Below are 19,732 nucleotides of genomic sequence, written 5' to 3' on the forward strand. Positions count from 1 at the left end.
ACCGTAATGCGCAAGAAATGGTATGTAAACCCCGTATTTACATATCTGCCACTGTGCAGGAGAATCCGTATAGGTGTTCGAGTGTTCGAACCGTAAAGCGCAAGAAATGGTACCGAAACCCCGTATTTACATATCTGCCACTGTGCAGGAGAATCCGTATAGGTGTTCGAGTGTTCGAACCGTAATGCGCAAGAAATGGTACCGAAACCCCGTATTTACATATCTGCCACTGTGCAGGAGAATCCGGATAGGTGTTCGAGTGTTCGAACCGTAATGCGCAAGAAACGGTATGGAAACCCCGTATTTACATATCTGCCACTGTGCAGGAGAATCCGTATAGGTGTTCGAGTGTTCGAACCGTAATGCGCAAGAAATGGTATGAAAACCCCGTATTTACATATCTGCCACTGTGCAGGAGAATCCGTATAGGTGTTCGAGTGTTCGAACCGTAATGCGCAAGAAATGGTACCGAAACCCCGTATTTACATATCTGCCACTGTGCAGGAGAATCCGGATAGGTGTTTGAGTGTTCGAACCGTTATGCGCAAGAAATGGTACCGAAACCCCGTATTTACATATCTGCCACTGTGCAGGAGAATCCGCATAGGTGTTCGAGTGTTCGAACCGTATTGCGCAAGAAATGGTATGTAAACCCCGTATTTACATATCTGCCACTGTGCAGGAGAATCCGTATAGGTGTTCGAGTGTTCGAACCGTAATGCGCAAGAAATGGTATGGAAACCCCGTATTTACATATCTGCCACTGTGCAGGAGAATCCGTATAGGTGTTCGAGTGTTCGAACCGTAATGCGCAAGAAATGGTACGAAAACCCCGTATTTACATATCTGCCACTGTGCAGGAGAATCCGTATAGGTGTTCGAGTGTTCGAACCGTAATGCGCAAGAAATGGTATGTAAACCCCGTATTTACATATCTGCCACTGTGCAGGATAATCCGTATAGGTGTTCGAGTGTTCGAACCGTAATGCGCAAGAAATGGTGCCGAAACCCCGTATTTACATATCTGCCACTGTGCAGGAGAATCCGCATAGGTGTTCGAGTGTTCGAACCGTAATGCGCAAGAAATGGTATGTAAACCCCGTATTTACATATCTGCCACTGTGCAGGAGAATCCGTATAGGTGTTCGAGTGTTCGAACCGTAATGCGCAAGAAATGGTATGGAAACCCCGTATTTACATATCTGCCACTGTGTAGGAGAATCCGTATAGGTGTTCGAGTGTTCGAACCGTAATGCGCAAGAAATGGTACGGAAACCCGTATTTACATATCTGCCACTGTGCAGGATAATCCGTATAGGTGTTCGAGTGTTCGAACCGTAATGCGCAAGAAATGGTGCCGAAACCCCGTATTTACATATCTGCCACTGTGCAGGAGAATCCGCATAGGTGTTCGAGTGTTCGAACCGTAATGCGCAAGAAATGGTATGTAAACCCCGTATTTACATATCTGCCACTGTGCAGGAGAATCCGTATAGGTGTTCGAGTGTTCGAACCGTAATGCGCAAGAAATGGTACGGAAACCCCGTATTTACATATCTGCCACTGTGCAGGAGAATCCGCATAGGTGTTCGAGTGTTTGAACCGTAATGCGCAAGAAATGGTATGCAAACCCCGTATTTACATATCTGCCACTGTGCAGGAGAATCCGTATAGGTGTTCGAGTGTTCGAACCGTAAAGCGCAAGAAATGGTACCGAAACCCCGTATTTACATATCTGCCACTGTGCAGGAGAATCCGTATAGGTGTTCGAGTGTTCGAACCGTAATGCGCAAGAAATGGTACCGAAACCCCGTATTTACATATCTGCCACTGTGCAGGAGAATCCGGATAGGTGTTCGAGTGTTCGAACCGTAATGCGCAAGAAACGGTATGGAAACCCCGTATTTACATATCTGCCACTGTGCAGGAGAATCCGTATAGGTCTTCGAGTGTTCGAACCGTAATGCGCAAGAAATGGTATGAAAACCCCGTATTTACATATCTGCCACTGTGCAGGAGAATCCGTATAGGTGTTCGAGTGTTCGAACCGTAATGCGCAAGAAATGGTACCGAAACCCCGTATTTACATATCTGCCACTGTGCAGGATAATCCGTATAGGTGTTCGAGTGTTCGAACCGTAATGCGCAAGAAATGGAACCGAAACCCCGTATTTACATATCTGCCACTGTGCAGGAGAATCCGCATAGGTGTTCGAGTGTTCGAACCGTAATGCGCAAGAAATGATATGTAAACCCCGTATTTACATATCTGCCACTGTGCAGGAGAATCCGCATAGGTGTTCGAGTGTTCGAACCGTAATGCGCAAGAAACGGTACCGAAACCCCGTATTTACATATCTGCCACTGTTTAGGAGAATCCGTATAGGTGTTCGAGTGTTCGAACCGTAATGAGCAAGAAATGGTACCGAAACCCCGTATTTACATATCTGCCACTGTGCAGGAGAATCCGGATAGGTGTTCGAGTGTTCGAACCGTAATGCGCAAGAAATGGTATGTAAACCCCGTATTTACATATCTGCCACCGTGTAGGAGAATCCGCATAGGTGTTCGAGTGTTCGAACCGTAATACGCAAGAAATGGTATGTAAACCCCGTATTTACATATCTGCCACTGTGCAGGAGAATCCGTATAAGTGTTCGAGTGTTCGAACCGTAATGCGCAAGAAATGGTACCGAAACCCCGTATTTACATATCTGCCACTGTGCAGGAGAATCCGTATAGGTGTTCGAGTGTTCGAACCGTAATGCGCAAGAAATGGTACCGAAACCCCGTATTTACATATCTGCCACTGTGCAGGAGAATCCGGATAGGTGTTCGAGTGTTCGAACCGTAATGCGCAAGAAACGGTACCGAAACCCCGTATTTACATATCTGCCACTGTGCAGGAGAATCCGCATAGGTGTTCGAGTGTTCGAACCGTAATGCGCAAGAAATGGTATGTAAACCCCGTATTTACATATCTGCCACTGTGCAGGAGAATCCGTATAGGTGTTCGAGTGTTCGAACCGTAATGCGCAAGAAATGGTACCGAAACCCCGTATTTACATATCTGCCACTGTGCAGGAGAATCCGTATAGGTGTTCGAGTGTTCGAACCGTAATGCGCAAGAAATGGTACCGAAACCCCGTATTTACATATCTGTCACTGTGCAGGAGAATCCGGATAGGTGTTCGAGTGTTCGAACCGTAATGCGCAAGAAACGGTATGGAAACCCCGTATTTACATATCTGCCACTGTGCAGGAGAATCCGTATAGGTGTTCGAGTGTTCGTACCGTAATGCGCAAGAAATGGTACGAAAACCCCGTATTTACATATCTGCCACTGTGCAGGAGAATCCGTATAGGTGTTCGAGTGTTCGAACCGTAATGCGCAAGAAATGGTACCGAAACCCCGTATTTACATATCTGCCACTGTGCAGGAGAATCCGGATAGGTGTTCGAGTGTTCGAACCGTAATGCGCAAGAAATGGAACCGAAACCCCGTATTTACATATCTGCCACTGTGCAGGAGAATCCGCATAGGTGTTCGAGTGTTCGAACCGTAATGCGCAAGAAATGATATGTAAACCCCGTATTTACATATCTGCCACTGTGCAGGAGAATCCGCATAGGTGTTCGAGTGTTCGAACCGTAATGCGCAAGAAACGGTACCGAAACCCCGTATTTACATATCTGCCACTGTTTAGGAGAATCCGTATAGGTGTTCGAGTGTTCGAACCGTAATGAGCAAGAAATGGTACCGAAACCCCGTATTTACATATCTGCCACTGTGCAGGAGAATCCGGATAGGTGTTCGAGTGTTCGAACCGTAATGCGCAAGAAATGGTACGGAAACCCCGTATTTACATATCTGCCACTGTGCAGGAGAATCCGCATACGTGTTCGAGTGTTCGAACCGTAATGCGCAAGAAATGGTATGTAAATCCCGTATTTACATATCTGCCACCGTGTAGGAGAATCCGCATAGGTGTTCGAGTGTTCGAACCGTAATGCGCAAGAAACGGTATGTAAACCCCGTATTTACATATCTGCCACTGTGCAGGAGAATCCGTATAGGTGTTCGAGTGTTCGAACCGTAAAGCGCAAGAAATGGTACCGAAACCCCGTATTTACATATCTGCCGCTGTGCAGGAGAATCCGTATAGGTGTTCGAGTGTTCGAACCGTAATGCGCAAGAAATGGTACCGAAACCCCGTATTTACATATCTGCCACTGTGCAGGAGAATCCGGATAGGTGTTCGAGTGTTCGAACCGTAATGCGCAAGAAACGGTATGGAAACCCCGTATTTACATATCTGCCACTGTGCAGGAGAATCCGTATAGGTGTTCGAGTGTTCGAACCGTAATGCGCAAGAAATGGTACGAAAACCCCGTATTTACATATCTGCCACTGTGCAGGAGAATCCGTATAGGTGTTCGAGTGTTCGAACCGTAATGCGCAAGAAATGGTACCGAAACCCCGTATTTACATATCTGCCACTGTGCAGGAGAATCCGGATAGGTGTTCGAGTGTTCGAACCGTAATGCGCAAGAAATGGAACCGAAACCCCGTATTTACATATCTGCCACTGTGCAGGAGAATCCGCATAGGTGTTCGAGTGTTCGAACCGTAATGCGCAAGAAATGATATGTAAACCCCGTATTTACATATCTGCCACTGTGCAGGAGAATCCGCATAGGTGTTCGAGTGTTCGAACCGTAATGCGCAAGAAACGGTACCGAAACCCCGTATTTACATATCTGCCACTGTTTAGGAGAATCCGTATAGGTGTTCGAGTGTTCGAACCGTAATGAGCAAGAAATGGTACCGAAACCCCGTATTTACATATCTGCCACTGTGCAGGAGAATCCGGATAGGTGTTCGAGTGTTCGAACCGTAATGCGCAAGAACTGGTACGGAAACCCCGTATTTACATATCTGCCACTGTGCAGGAGAATCCGCATACGTGTTCGAGTGTTCGAACCGTAATGCGCAAGAAATGGTATGTAACCCCGTATTTACATATCTGCCACCGTGTAGGAGAATCTGCATAGGTGTTCGAGTGTTCGAACCGTAATGCGCAAGAAATGGTATGTAAACCCCGTATTTACATATCTGCCACTGTGCAGGAGAATCCGTATAGGTGTTCGAGTGTTCGAACCGTAATGCGCAAGAAATGGTACCGAAACCCCGTATTTACATATCTGCCACTGTGCAGGAGAATCCGTATAGGTGTTCGAGTGTTCGAACCGTAATGCGCAAGAAATGGTACCGAAACCCCGTATTTACATATCTGCCACTGTGCAGGAGAATCCAGATAGGTGTTCGAGTGTTCGAACCGTAATGCGCAAGAAACGGTACCGAAACCCCGTATTTACATATCTGCCACTGTGCAGGAGAATCCGCATAGGTGTTCGAGTGTTCGAACCGTAATGCGCAAGAAATGGTATGTAAACCCCGTATTTACATATCTGCCACTGTGCAGGAGAATCCGTATAGGTGTTCGAGTGTTCGAACCGTAATGCGCAAGAAATGGTACCGAAACCCCGTATTTACATATCTGCCACTGTGCAGGAGAATCCGTATAGGTGTTCGAGTGTTCGAACCGTAATGCGCAAGAAACGGTATGGAAACCCCGTATTTACATATCTGCCACTGTGCAGGAGAATCCGTATAGGTGTTCGAGTGTTCGAACCGTAATGCGCAAGAAATGGTACCGAAACCCCGTATTTACATATCTGCCACTGTGCAGGAGAATCCGTATAGGTGTTCGAGTGTTCGAACCGTAATGCGCAAGAAATGGTACCGAAACCCCGTATTTACATATCTGCCACTGTGCAGGAGAATCCGTATAGGTGTTCGAGTGTTCGAACCGTAATGCGCAAGAAACGGTACCGAAACCCCGTATTTACATATCTGCCACTGTTTAGGAGAATCCGTATAGGTGTTCGAGTGTTCGAACCGTAATGAGCAAGAAATGGTACCGAAACCCCGTATTTACATATCTGCCACTGTGCAGGAGAATCCGGATAGGTGTTCGAGTGTTCGAACCGTAATGCGCAAGAAATGGTACGGAAACCCCGTATTTACATATCTGCCACTGTGCAGGAGAATCCGCATACGTGTTCGAGTGTTCGAACCGTAATGCGCAAGAAATGGTATGTAAACCCCGTATTTACATATCTGCCACCGTGTAGGAGAATCCGCATAGGTGTTCGAGTGTTCGAACCGTAATGCGCAAGAAATGGTATGTAAACCCCGTATTTACATATCTGCCACTGTGCAGGAGAATCCGTATAGGTGTTAGAGTGTTCGAACCGTAATGCGCAAGAAATGGTACCGAAACCCCGTATTTACATATCTGCCACTTTGCAGGAGAATCCGTATAGGTGTTCGAGTGTTCGAACCGTAATGCGCAAGAAATGGTACCGAAACCCCGTATTTACATATCTGCCACTGTGCAGGAGAATCCGGATAGGTGTTCGAGTGTTCGAACCGTAATGCGCAAGAAACGGTACCGAAACCCCGTATTTACATATCTGCCACTGTGCAGGAGAATCCGCATAGGTGTTCGAGTGTTCGAACCGTAATGCGCAAGAAATGGTATGTAAACCCCGTATTTACATATTTGCCACTGTGCAGGAGAATCCGTATAGGTGTTCGAGTGTTCGAACCGTAATGCGCAAGAAATGGTACCGAAACCCCGTATTTACATATCTGCCACTGTGCAGGAGAATCCGTATAGGTGTTCGAGTGTTCGAACCGTAATGCGCAAGAAATGGTACCGAAACCCCGTATTTACATATCTGCCACTGTGCAGGAGAATCCGGATAGGTGTTTGAGTGTTCGAACCGTAATGCGCAAGAAATGGTACCGAAACCCCGTATTTACATATCTGCCACTGTGCAGGAGAATCCGCATAGGTGTTCGAGTGTTCGAACCGTATTGCGCAAGAAATGGTATGTAAACCCCGTATTTACATATCTGCCACTGTGCAGGAGAATCCGTATAGGAGTTCGAGTGTTCGAACCGTAATGCGCAAGAAATGGTATGGAAACCCCGTATTTACATATCTGCCACTGTGCAGGAGAATCCGTATAGGTGTTCGAGTGTTCGAACCGTAATGCGCAAGAAATGGTACGAAAACCCCGTATTTACATATCTGCCACTGTGCAGGAGAATCCGTATAGGTGTTTGAGTGTTCGAACCGTAATGCGCAAGAAATGGTACCGAAACCCCGTATTTACATATCTGCCACTGTGCAGGAGAATCCGGATAGGTGTTCGAGTGTTCGAACCGTAATGCGCAAGAAATGGTACGGAAACCCCGTATTTACATATCTGCCACTGTGCAGGAGAATCTGCATAGGTGTTAGAGTGTTCGAACCGTAATGCGCAAGAAATGGTATGTAAACCCCGTATTTACATATCTGCCACTGTGCAGGAGAATCCGCATAGGTGTTCGAGTGTCCGAACCGTAATGCCCAAGAAATGGTATGTAAACCCCGTATTTACATATCTGTCACTGTGCAGGAGAATCCGTATAGGTGTTCGAGTGTTCGAACCGTAATGAGCAAGAAATGGTACCGAAACCCCGTATTTACATATCTGCCACTGTGCAGGAGAATCCGTATAGGTGTTCGAGTGTTCGAACCGTAACGCGCAAGAAATGGTACCGAAACCCCGTATTTACATATCTGCCACTGTGCAGGAGAATCCGGATAGGTGTTTGAGTGTTCGAACCGTTATGCGCAAGAAATGGTACCGAAACCCCGTATTTACATATCTGCCACTGTGCAGGAGAATCCGCATAGGTGTTCGAGTGTTCGAACCGTATTGCGCAAGAAATGGTATGTAAACCCCGTATTTACATATCTGCCACTGTGCAGGAGAATCCGTATAGGTGTTCGAGTGTTCGAACCGTAATGCGCAAGAAATGGTATGGAAACCCCGTATTTACATATCTGCCACTGTGCAGGAGAATCCGTATAGGTGTTCGAGTGTTCGAACCGTAATGCGCAAGAAATGGTACGAAAACCCCGTATTTACATATCTGCCACTGTGCAGGAGAATCCGTATAGGTGTTCGAGTGTTCGAACCGTAATGCGCAAGAAATGGTATGTAAACCCCGTATTTACATATCTGCCACTGTGCAGGATAATCCGTATAGGTGTTCGAGTGTCCGAACCGTAATGCGCAAGAAATGGTGCCGAAACCCCGTATTTACATATCTGCCACTGTGCAGGAGAATCCGCATAGGTGTTCGAGTGTTCGAACCGTAATGCGCAAGAAATGGTATGTAAACCCCGTATTTACATATCTGCCACTGTGCAGGAGAATCCGTATAGGTGTTCGAGTGTTCGAACCGTAATGCGCAAGAAATGGTACGGAAACCCCGTATTTACATATCTGCCACTGTGCAGGAGAATCCGTATAGGTGTTCGAGTGTTCGCACCGTAATGCGCAAGAAATGGTACGGAAACCCCGTATTTACATATCTGCCACTGTGCAGGATAATCCGTATAGGTGTTCGAGTGTTCGAACCGTAATGCGCAAGAAATGGTGCCGAAACCCCGTATTTACATATCTGCCACTGTGCAGGAGAATCCGCATTGGTGTTTGAGTGTTCGAACCGTAATGCGCAAGAAATGGTATGTAAACCCCGTATTTACATATCTGCCACTGTGCAGGGGAATCCGTATAGGTGTTCGAGTGTTCGAACCGTAATGCGCAAGAAATGGTACGGAAACCCCGTATTTACATATCTGCCACTGTGCAGGAGAATCCGCATAGGTGTTCGAGTGTTCGAACCGTAATGCGCAAGAAATGGTATGTAAACCCCGTATTTACATATCTGCCACTGTGCAGGAGAATCCGTATAGGTGTTCGAGTGTTCCAACCGTAATGCGCAAGAAATGGTACCGAAACCCCGTATTTACATATCTGCCACTGTTTAGGAGAATCCGTATAGGTGTTCGAGTGTTCGAACCGTAATGCGCAAGAAATGGTACCGAAACCCCGTATTTACATATCTGTCACTGTGCAGGAGAATCCGGATAGGTGTTCGAGTGTTCGAACCGTAATGCGCAAGAAACGGTATGGAAACCCCGTATTTACATATCTGCCACTGTACTGGAGAATCCGTATAGGTGTTCGAGTGTTCGAACCGTAATGCGCAAGAAATGGTACGAAAACCCCGTATTTACATATCTGCCATTGTGCAGGAGAATCCGTATAGGTGTTCGAGTGTTCGAACCGTAATGCGCAAGAAATGGTACCGAAACCCCGTATTTACATATCTGCCACTGTGCAGGAGAATCCGGATAGGTGTTCGAGTGTTCGAACCGTAATGCGCAAGAAATGGAAGCGAAACCCCGTATTTACATATCTGCCACTGTGCAGGAGAATCCGCATAGGTGTTCGAGTGTTCGAACCGTAATGCGCAAGAAATGATATGTAAACCCCGTATTTACATATCTGCCACTGTGCAGGAGAATCCGCATAGGTGTTCGAGTGTTCGAACCGTAATGCGCAAGAAACGGTACCGAAACCCCGTATTTACATATCTGCCACTGTTTAGGAGAATCCGTATAGGTGTTCGAGTGTTCGAACCGTAATGAGCAAGAAATGGTACCGAAACCCCGTATTTACATATCTGCCACTGTGCAGGAGAATCCGGATAGGTGTTCGAGTGTTCGAACCGTAATGCGCAAGAAATGGTACGGAAACCCCGTATTTACATATCTGCCACTGTGCAGGAGAATCCGCATAGGTGTTCGAGTGTTCGAACCGTAATGCGCAAGAAATGGTATGTAAACCCCGTATTTACATATCTGCCACCGTGTAGGAGAATCCGCATAGGTGTTCGAGTGTTCGAACCGTAATGCGCAAGAAATGGTATGTAAACCCCGTATTTACATATCTGCCACTGTGCAGGAGAATCCGTATAGGTGTTCGAGTGTTCGAACCGTAATGCGCAAGAAATGGTACCGAAACCCCGTATTTACATATCTTCCACTGTGCAGGAGAATCCGTATAGGTGTTCGAGTGTTCCAACCGTAATGCGCAAGAAATGGTACCGAAACCCCGTATTTACATATCTGCCACTGTGCAGGAGAATCCGGATAGGTGTTCGAGTGTTCGAACCGTAATGCGCAAGAAACGGTACCGAAACCCCGTATTTACATATCTGCCACTGTGCAGGAGAATCCGCATAGGTGTTCGAGTGTTCGAACCGTAATGCGCAAGAAATGGTATGTAAACCCCGTATTTACATATCTGCCACTGTGCAGGAGAATCCGTATAGGTGTTCGAGTGTTCGAACCGTAATGCGCAAGAAATGGTACCGAAACCCCGTATTTACATATCTGCCACTGTGCAGGAGAATCCGTATAGGTGTTCGAGTGTTCGAACCGTAATGCGCAAGAAATGGTACCGAAACCCCGTATTTACATATCTGCCACTGTGCAGGAGAATCCGGATAGGTGTTTGAGTGTTCGAACCGTAATGCGCAAGAAATGGTACCGAAACCCCGTATTTACATATCTGCCACTGTGCAGGAGAATCCGCATAGGTGTTCGAGTGTTCGAACCGTATTGCGCAAGAAATGGTATGTAAACCCCGTATTTACATATCTGCGACTGTGCAGGAGAATCCGTATAGGAGTTCGAGTGTTCGAACCGTAATGCGCAAGAAATGGTATGGAAACCCCGTATTTACATATCTGCCACTGTGCAGGAGAATCCGTTTAGGTGTTCGAGTGTTCGAACCGTAATGCGCAAGAAATGGTACGAAAACCCCGTATTTACATATCTGCCACTGTGCAGGAGAATCCGTATAGGTGTTTGAGTGTTCGAACCGTAATGCGCAAGAAATGGTACCGAAACCCCGTATTTACATATCTGCCACTGTGCAGGAGAATCCGGATAGGTGTTCGAGTGTTCGAACCGTAATGCGCAAGAAATGGTACGGAAACCCCGTATTTACATATCTGCCACTGTGCAGGAGAATCCGCATAGGTGTTAGAGTGTTCGAACCGTAATGCGCAAGAAATGGTATGTAAACCCCGTATTTACATATCTGCCAATGTGCAGGAGAATCCGCATAGGTGTTCGAGTGTCCGAACCGTAATGCGCAAGAAATGGTATGTAAACCCCGTAATTACATATCTGCCACTGTGCAGGAGAATCCGTATAGGTGTTCGAGTGTTCGAACCGTAATGCGCAAGAACTGGTACGGAAACCCCGTATTTACATATCTGCCACTGTGCAGGAGAATCCGCATACGTGTTCGAGTGTTCGAACCGTAATGCGCAAGAAATGGTATGTAACCCCGTATTTACATATCTGCCACCGTGTAGGAGAATCCGCATAGGTGTTCGAGTGTTCGAACCGTAATGCGCAAGAAATGGTATGTAAACCCCGTATTTACATATCTGCCACTGTGCAGGAGAATCCGTATAGGTGTTCGAGTGTTCGAACCGTAATGCGCAAGAAATGGTACCGAAACCCCGTATTTACATATCTGCCACTGTGCAGGAGAATCCGTATAGGTGTTCGAGTGTTCGAACCGTAATGCGCAAGAAATGGTACCGAAACCCCGTATTTACATATCTGCCACTGTGCAGGAGAATCCAGATAGGTGTTCGAGTGTTCGAACCGTAATGCGCAAGAAACGGTACCGAAACCCCGTATTTACATATCTGCCACTGTGCAGGAGAATCCGCATAGGTGTTCGAGTGTTCGAACCGTAATGCGCAAGAAATGGTATGTAAACCCCGTATTTACATATCTGCCACTGTGCAGGAGAATCCGTATAGGTGTTCGAGTGTTCGAACCGTAATGCGCAAGAAATGGTACCGAAACCCCGTATTTACATATCTGCCACTGTGCAGGAGAATCCGTATAGGTGTTCGAGTGTTCGAACCGTAATGCGCAAGAAACGGTATGGAAACCCCGTATTTACATATCTGCCACTGTGCAGGAGAATCCGTATAGGTGTTCGAGTGTTCGAACCGTAATGCGCAAGAAATGGTACCGAAACCCCGTATTTACATATCTGCCACTGTGCAGGAGAATCCGTATAGGTGTTCGAGTGTTCGAACCGTAATGCGCAAGAAATGGTACCGAAACCCCGTATTTACATATCTGCCACTGTGCAGGAGAATCCGTATAGGTGTTCGAGTGTTCGAACCGTAATGCGCAAGAAACGGTACCGAAACCCCGTATTTACATATCTGCCACTGTTTAGGAGAATCCGTATAGGTGTTCGAGTGTTCGAACCGTAATGAGCAAGAAATGGTACCGAAACCCCGTATTTACATATCTGCCACTGTGCAGGAGAATCCGGATAGGTGTTCGAGTGTTCGAACCGTAATGCGCAAGAAATGGTACGGAAACCCCGTATTTACAAATCTGCCACTGTGCAGGAGAATCCGCATAGGTGTTCGAGTGTTCGAACCGTAATGCGCAAGAAATGGTATGTAAACCCCGTATTTACATATCTGCCACCGTGTAGGAGAATCCGCATAGGTGTTCGAGTGTTCGAACCGTAATGCGCAAGAAATGGTATGTAAACCCCGTATTTACATATCTGCCACTGTGCAGGAGAATCCGTATAGGTGTTAGAGTGTTCGAACCGTAATGCGCAAGAAATGGTACCGAAACCCCGTATTTACATATCTGCCACTGTGCAGGAGAATCCGTATAGGTGTTCGAGTGTTCCAACCGTAATGCGCAAGAAATGGTACCGAAACCCCGTATTTACATATCTGCCACTGTGCAGGAGAATCCGGATAGGTGTTCGAGTGTTCGAACCGTAATGCGCAAGAAACGGTACCGAAACCCCGTATTTACATATCTGCCACTGTGCAGGAGAATCCGCATAGGTGTTCGAGTGTTCGAACCGTAATGCGCAAGAAATGGTATGTAAACCCCGTATTTACATATTTGCCACTGTGCAGGAGAATCCGTATAGGTGTTCGAGTGTTCGAACCGTAATGCGCAAGAAATGGTACCGAAACCCCGTATTTACATATCTGCCACTGTGCAGGAGAATCCGTATAGGTGTTCGAGTGTTCGAACCGTAATGCGCAAGAAATGGTACCGAAACCCCGTATTTACATATCTGCCACTGTGCAGGAGAATCCGGATAGGTGTTTGAGTGTTCGAACCGTAATGCGCAAGAAATGGTACCGAAACCCCGTATTTACATATCTGCCACTGTGCAGGAGAATCCGCATAGGTGTTCGAGTGTTCGAACCGTATTGCGCAAGAAATGGTATGTAAACCCCGTATTTACATATCTGCCACTGTGCAGGAGAATCCGTATAGGAGTTCGAGTGTTCGAACCGTAATGCGCAAGAAATGGTATGGAAACCCCGTATTTACATATCTGCCACTGTGCAGGAGAATCCGTATAGGTGTTCGAGTGTTCGAACCGTAATGCGCAAGAAATGGTACGAAAACCCCGTATTTACATATCTGCCACTGTGCAGGAGAATCCGTATAGGTGTTTGAGTGTTCGAACCGTAATGCGCAAGAAATGGTACCGAAACCCCGTATTTACATATCTGCCACTGTGCAGGAGAATCCGGATAGGTGTTCTTGTGTTCGAACCGTAATGCGCAAGAAATGGTACGGAAACCCCGTATTTACATATCTGCCACTGTGCAGGAGAATCTGCATAGGTGTTAGAGTGTTCGAACCGTAATGCGCAAGAAATGGTATGTAAACCCCGTATTTACATATCTGCCACTGTGCAGGAGAATCCGCATAGGTGTTCGAGTGTCCGAACCGTAATGCCCAAGAAATGGTATGTAAACCCCGTATTTACATATCTGCCACTGTGCAGGAGAATCCGTATAGGTGTTCGAGTGTTCGAACCGTAATGAGCAAGAAATGGTACCGAAACCCCGTATTTACATATCTGCCACTGTGCAGGAGAATCCGTATAGGTGTTCGAGTGTTCGAACCGTAACGCGCAAGAAATGGTACCGAAACCCCGTATTTACATATCTGCCACTGTGCAGGAGAATCCGGATAGGTGTTTGAGTGTTCGAACCGTTATGCGCAAGAAATGGTACCGAAACCCCGTATTTACATATCTGCCACTGTGCAGGAGAATCCGCATAGGTGTTCGAGTGTTCGAACCGTATTGCGCAAGAAATGGTATGTAAACCCCGTATTTACATATCTGCCACTGTGCAGGAGAATCCGTATAGGTGTTCGAGTGTTCGAACCGTAATGCGCAAGAAATGGTATGGAAACACCGTATTTACATATCTGCCACTGTGCAGGAGAATCCGTATAGGTGTTCGAGTGTTCGAACCGTAATGCGCAAGAAATGGTACGAAAACCCCGTATTTACATATCTGCCACTGTGCAGGAGAATCCGTATAGGTGTTCGAGTGTTCGAACCGTAATGCGCAAGAAATGGTATGTAAACCCCGTATTTACATATCTGCCACTGTGCAGGATAATCCGTATAGGTGTTCGAGTGTCCGAACCGTAATGCGCAAGAAATGGTGCCGAAACCCCGTATTTACATATCTGCCACTGTGCAGGAGAATCCGCATAGGTGTTCGAGTGTTCGAACCGTAATGCGCAAGAAATGGTATGTAAACCCCGTATTTACATATCTGCCACTGTGCAGGAGAATCCGTATAGGTGTTCGAGTGTTCGAACCGTAATGCGCAAGAAATGGTACGGAAACCCCGTATTTACATATCTGCCACTGTGCAGGAGAATCCGTATAGGTGTTCGAGTGTTCGCACCGTAATGCGCAAGAAATGGTACGGAAACCCCGTATTTACATATCTGCCACTGTGCAGGATAATCCGTATAGGTGTTCGAGTGTTCGAACCGTAATGCGCAAGAAATGGTGCCGAAACCCCGTATTTACATATCTGCCACTGTGCAGGAGAATCCGCATAGGTGTTTGAGTGTTCGAACCGTAATGCGCAAGAAATGGTATGTAAACCCCGTATTTACATATCTGCCACTGTGCAGGGGAATCCGTATAGGTGTTCGAGTGTTCGAACCGTAATGCGCAAGAAATGGTACGGAAACCCCGTATTTACATATCTGCCACTGTGCAGGAGAATCCGCATAGGTGTTCGAGTGTTCGAACCGTAATGCGCAAGAAATGGTATGTAAACCCCGTATTTACATATCTGCCACTGTGCAGGAGAATCCGTATAGGTGTTCGAGTGTTCCAACCGTAATGCGCAAGAAATGGTACCGAAACCCCGTATTTACATATCTGCCACTGTTTAGGAGAATCCGTATAGGTGTTCGAGTGTTCGAACCGTAATGCGCAAGAAATGGTACCGAAACCCCGTATTTACATATCTGTCACTGTGCAGGAGAATCCGGATAGGTGTTCGAGTGTTCGAACCGTAATGCGCAAGAAACGGTATGGAAACCCCGTATTTACATATCTGCCACTGTACTGGAGAATCCGTATAGGTGTTCGAGTGTTCGAACCGTAATGCGCAAGAAATGGTACGAAAACCCCGTATTTACATATCTGCCATTGTGCAGGAGAATCCGTATAGGTGTTCGAGTGTTCGAACCGTAATGCGCAAGAAATGGTACCGAAACCCCGTATTTACATATCTGCCACTGTGCAGGAGAATCCGGATAGGTGTTCGAGTGTTCGAACCGTAATGCGCAAGAAATGGAAGCGAAACCCCGTATTTACATATCTGCCACTGTGCAGGAGAATCCGCATAGGTGTTCGAGTGTTCGAACCGTAATGCGCAAGAAATGATATGTAAACCCCGTATTTACATATCTGCCACTGTGCAGGAGAATCCGCATAGGTGTTCGAGTGTTCGAACCGTAATGCGCAAGAAACGGTACCGAAACCCCGTATTTACATATCTGCCACTGTTTAGGAGAATCCGTAGAGGTGTTCGAGTGTTCGAACCGTAATGAGCAAGAAATGCTACCGAAACCCCGTATTTACATATCTGCCACTGTGCAGGAGAATCCGGATAGGTGTTCGAGTGTTCGAACCGTAATGCGCAAGAAATGGTACGGAAACCCCGTATTTACATATCTGCCACTGTGCAGGAGAATCCGCATAGGTGTTCGAGTGTTCGAACCGTAATGCGCAAGAAATGGTATGTAAACCCCGTATTTACATATCTGCCACCGTGTAGGAGAATCCGCATAGGTGTTCGAGTGTTCGAACCGTAATGCGCAAGAAATGGTATGTAAACCCCGTATTTACATATCTGCCACTGTGCAGGAGAATCCGTATAGGTGTTCGAGTGTTCGAACCGTAATGCGCAAGAAATGGTACCGAAACCCCGTATTTACATATCTGCCACTGTGCAGGAGAATCCGTATAGGTGTTCGAGTGTTCCAACCGTAATGCGCAAGAAATGGTACCGAAACCCCGTATTTACATATCTGCCACTGTGCAGGAGAATCCGGATAGGTGTTCGAGTGTTCGAACCGTAATGCGCAAGAAACGGTACCGAAACCCCGTATTTACATATCTGCCACTGTGCAGGAGAATCCGCATAGGTGTTCGAGTGTTCGAACCGTAATGCGCAAGAAATGGTATGTAAACCCCGTATTTACATATCTGCCACTGTGCAGGAGAATCCGTATAGGTGTTCGAGTGTTCGAACCGTAATGCGCAAGAAATGGTACCGAAACCCCGTATTTACATATCTGCCACTGTGCAGGAGAATCCGTATAGGTGTTCGAGTGTTCGAACCGTAATGCGCAAGAAATGGTACCGAAACCCCGTATTTACATATCTGCCACTGTGCAGGAGAATCCGGATAGGTGTTTGAGTGTTCGAACCGTAATGCGCAAGAAATGGTACCGAAACCCCGTATTTACATATCTGCCACTGTGCAGGAGAATCCGCATAGGTGTTCGAGTGTTCGAACCGTATTGCGCAAGAAATGGTATGTAAACCCCGTATTTACATATCTGCGACTGTGCAGGAGAATCCGTATAGGAGTTCGAGTGTTCGAACCGTAATGCGCAAGAAATGGTATGGAAACCCCGTATTTACATATCTGCCACTGTGCAGGAGAATCCGTTTAGGTGTTCGAGTGTTCGAACCGTAATGCGCAAGAAATGGTACGAAAACCCCGTATTTACATATCTGCCACTGTGCAGGAGAATCCGTATAGGTGTTTGAGTGTTCGAACCGTAATGCGCAAGAAATGGTACCGAAACCCCGTATTTACATATCTGCCACTGTGCAGGAGAATCCGGATAGGTGTTCGAGTGTTCGAACCGTAATGCGCAAGAAATGGTACGGAAACCCCGTATTTACATATCTGCCACTGTGCAGGAGAATCCGCATAGGTGTTAGAGTGTTCGAACCGTAATGCGCAAGAAATGGTATGTAAACCCCGTATTTACATATCTGCCAATGTGCAGGAGAATCCGCATAGGTGTTCGAGTGTCCGAACCGTAATGCGCAAGAAATGGTATGTAAACCCCGTAATTACATATCTGCCACTGTGCAGGAGAATCCGTATAGGTGTTCGAGTGTTCGAACCGTAATGAGCAAGAAGTGGTACCGAAACCCCGTATTTACATATCTGCCACTGTGCAGGAGAATCCGCATAGGTGTTCGAGTGTTCGAACCGTAATGCGCAAGAAATGGTACGAAAACCCCGTATTTACATATCTGCCACTGTGCAGGAGAATCCGTATAGGTGTTCGAGTGTTCCAACCGTAATGCGCAAGAAATGGTACCGAAACCCCGTATTTACATATCTGCCACTGTGCAGGAGAATCCGTATAGGTGTTCGAGTGTTCGAACCGTAATGCGCAAGAAATGGTACCGAAACCCCGTATTTACATATCTGTCACTGTGCAGGAGAATCCGCATAGGTGTTCGAGTGTTCGAACCGTAATGCGCAAGAAACGGTATGGAAACCCCGTATTTACATATCTGCCACTGTGCAGGAGAATCCGTATAGGTGTTCGAGTGTTCGAACCGTAATGCGCAAGAAATGGTACGAAAACCCCGTATTTACATATCTGCCACTGTGCAGGAGAATCCGTATAGGTGTTCGAGTGTTCGAACCGTAATGCGCAAGAAATGGTACCGAAACCCCGTATTTACATATCTGCCACTGTGCAGGAGAATCCGGATAGGTGTTCGAGTGTTCGAACCGTAATGCGCAAGAAATGGAACCGAAACCCCGTATTTACATATCTGCCACTGTGCAGGAGAATCCGCATAGGTGTTCGAGTGTTCGAACCGTAATGCGCAAGAAATGGTATGTAAACCCCGTATTTACATATCTGCCACTGTGCAGGAGAATCCGTATAGGTGTTCGAGTGTTCGAACCGTAATGCGCAAGAAATGGTACCGAAACCCCGTATTTACATATCTACCACTGTTTAGGAGAATCCGTATAGGTGTTCGAGTGTTCGAACCGTAATGAGCAAGAAATGGTACCGAAACCCCGTATTTACATATCTGCCACTGTGCAGGAGAATCCGGATAGGTGTTCGAGTGTTCGAACCGTAATGCGCAAGAAATGGTACGGAAACCCCGTATTTACATATCTGCCACTGTGCAGGAGAATCCGCATAGGTGTTAGAGTGTTCGAACCGTAATGCGCAAGAAATGGTATGTAAACCCCGTATTTACATATCTGCCAATGTGCAGGAGAATCCGCATAGGTGTTCGAGTGTCCGAACCGTAATGCGCAAGAAATGGTATGTAAACCCCGTAATTACATATCTGCCACTATGCAGGAGAATCCGTATAGGTGTTCGAGTGTTCGAACCGTAATGAGCAAGAAATGGTACCGAAACCCCGTATTTACATATCTGCCACTGTGCAGGAGAATCCGCATAGGTGTTCGAGTGTTCGAACCGTAATGCGCAAGAAATGGTACGAAAACCCCGTATTTACATATCTGCCACTGTGCAGGGGAATCCGTATAGGTGTTCGAGTGTTCCAACCGTAATGCGCAAGAAATGGTACCGAAACCCCGTATTTACATATCTGCCACTGTGCAGGAGAATCCGTATAGGTGTTCGAGTGTTCGAACCGTAATGCGCAAGAAATGGTACCGAAACCCCGTATTTACATATCTGTCACTGTGCAGGAGAATCCGCATAGGTGTTCGAGTGTTCGAACCGTAATGCGCAAGAAACGGTATGGAAACCCCGTATTTACATATCTGCCACTGTGCAGGAGAATCCGTATAGGTGTTCGAGTGTTCGAACCGTAATGCGCAAGAAATGGTACGAAAACCCCGTATTTACATATCTGCCACTGTGCAGGAGAATCCGTATAGGTGTTCGAGTGTTCGAACCGTAATGCGCAAGAAATGGTACCGAAACCCCGTATTTACATATCTGCCACTGTGCAGGAGAATTCGGATAGGTGTTCGAGTGTTCGAACCGTAATGCGCAAGAAATGGAACCGAAACCCCGTATTTACGTATCTGCCACTGTGTAGGAGAATCCGCATAGGTGTTCGAGTGTTCGAACCGTAATGCGCAAGAAATGGTATGTAAACCCCGTATTTACATATCTGCCACTGTGCAGGAGAATCCGTATAGGTGTTCGAGTGTTCGAACCGTAATGCGCAAGAAATGGTACCGAAACCCCGTATTTACATATCTACCACTGTTTAGGAGAATCCGTATAGGTGTTCGAGTGTTCGAACCGTAATGAGCAAGAAATGGTACCGAAACCCCGTATTTACATATCTGCCACTGTGCAGGAGAATC

This window comes from Camellia sinensis, chromosome 4 (assembly GCF_055761805.1).
Source record: "Camellia sinensis isolate YWXY chromosome 4, ASM5576180v1, whole genome shotgun sequence".
NCBI lineage: Eukaryota > Viridiplantae > Streptophyta > Magnoliopsida > Ericales > Theaceae > Camellia > Camellia sinensis.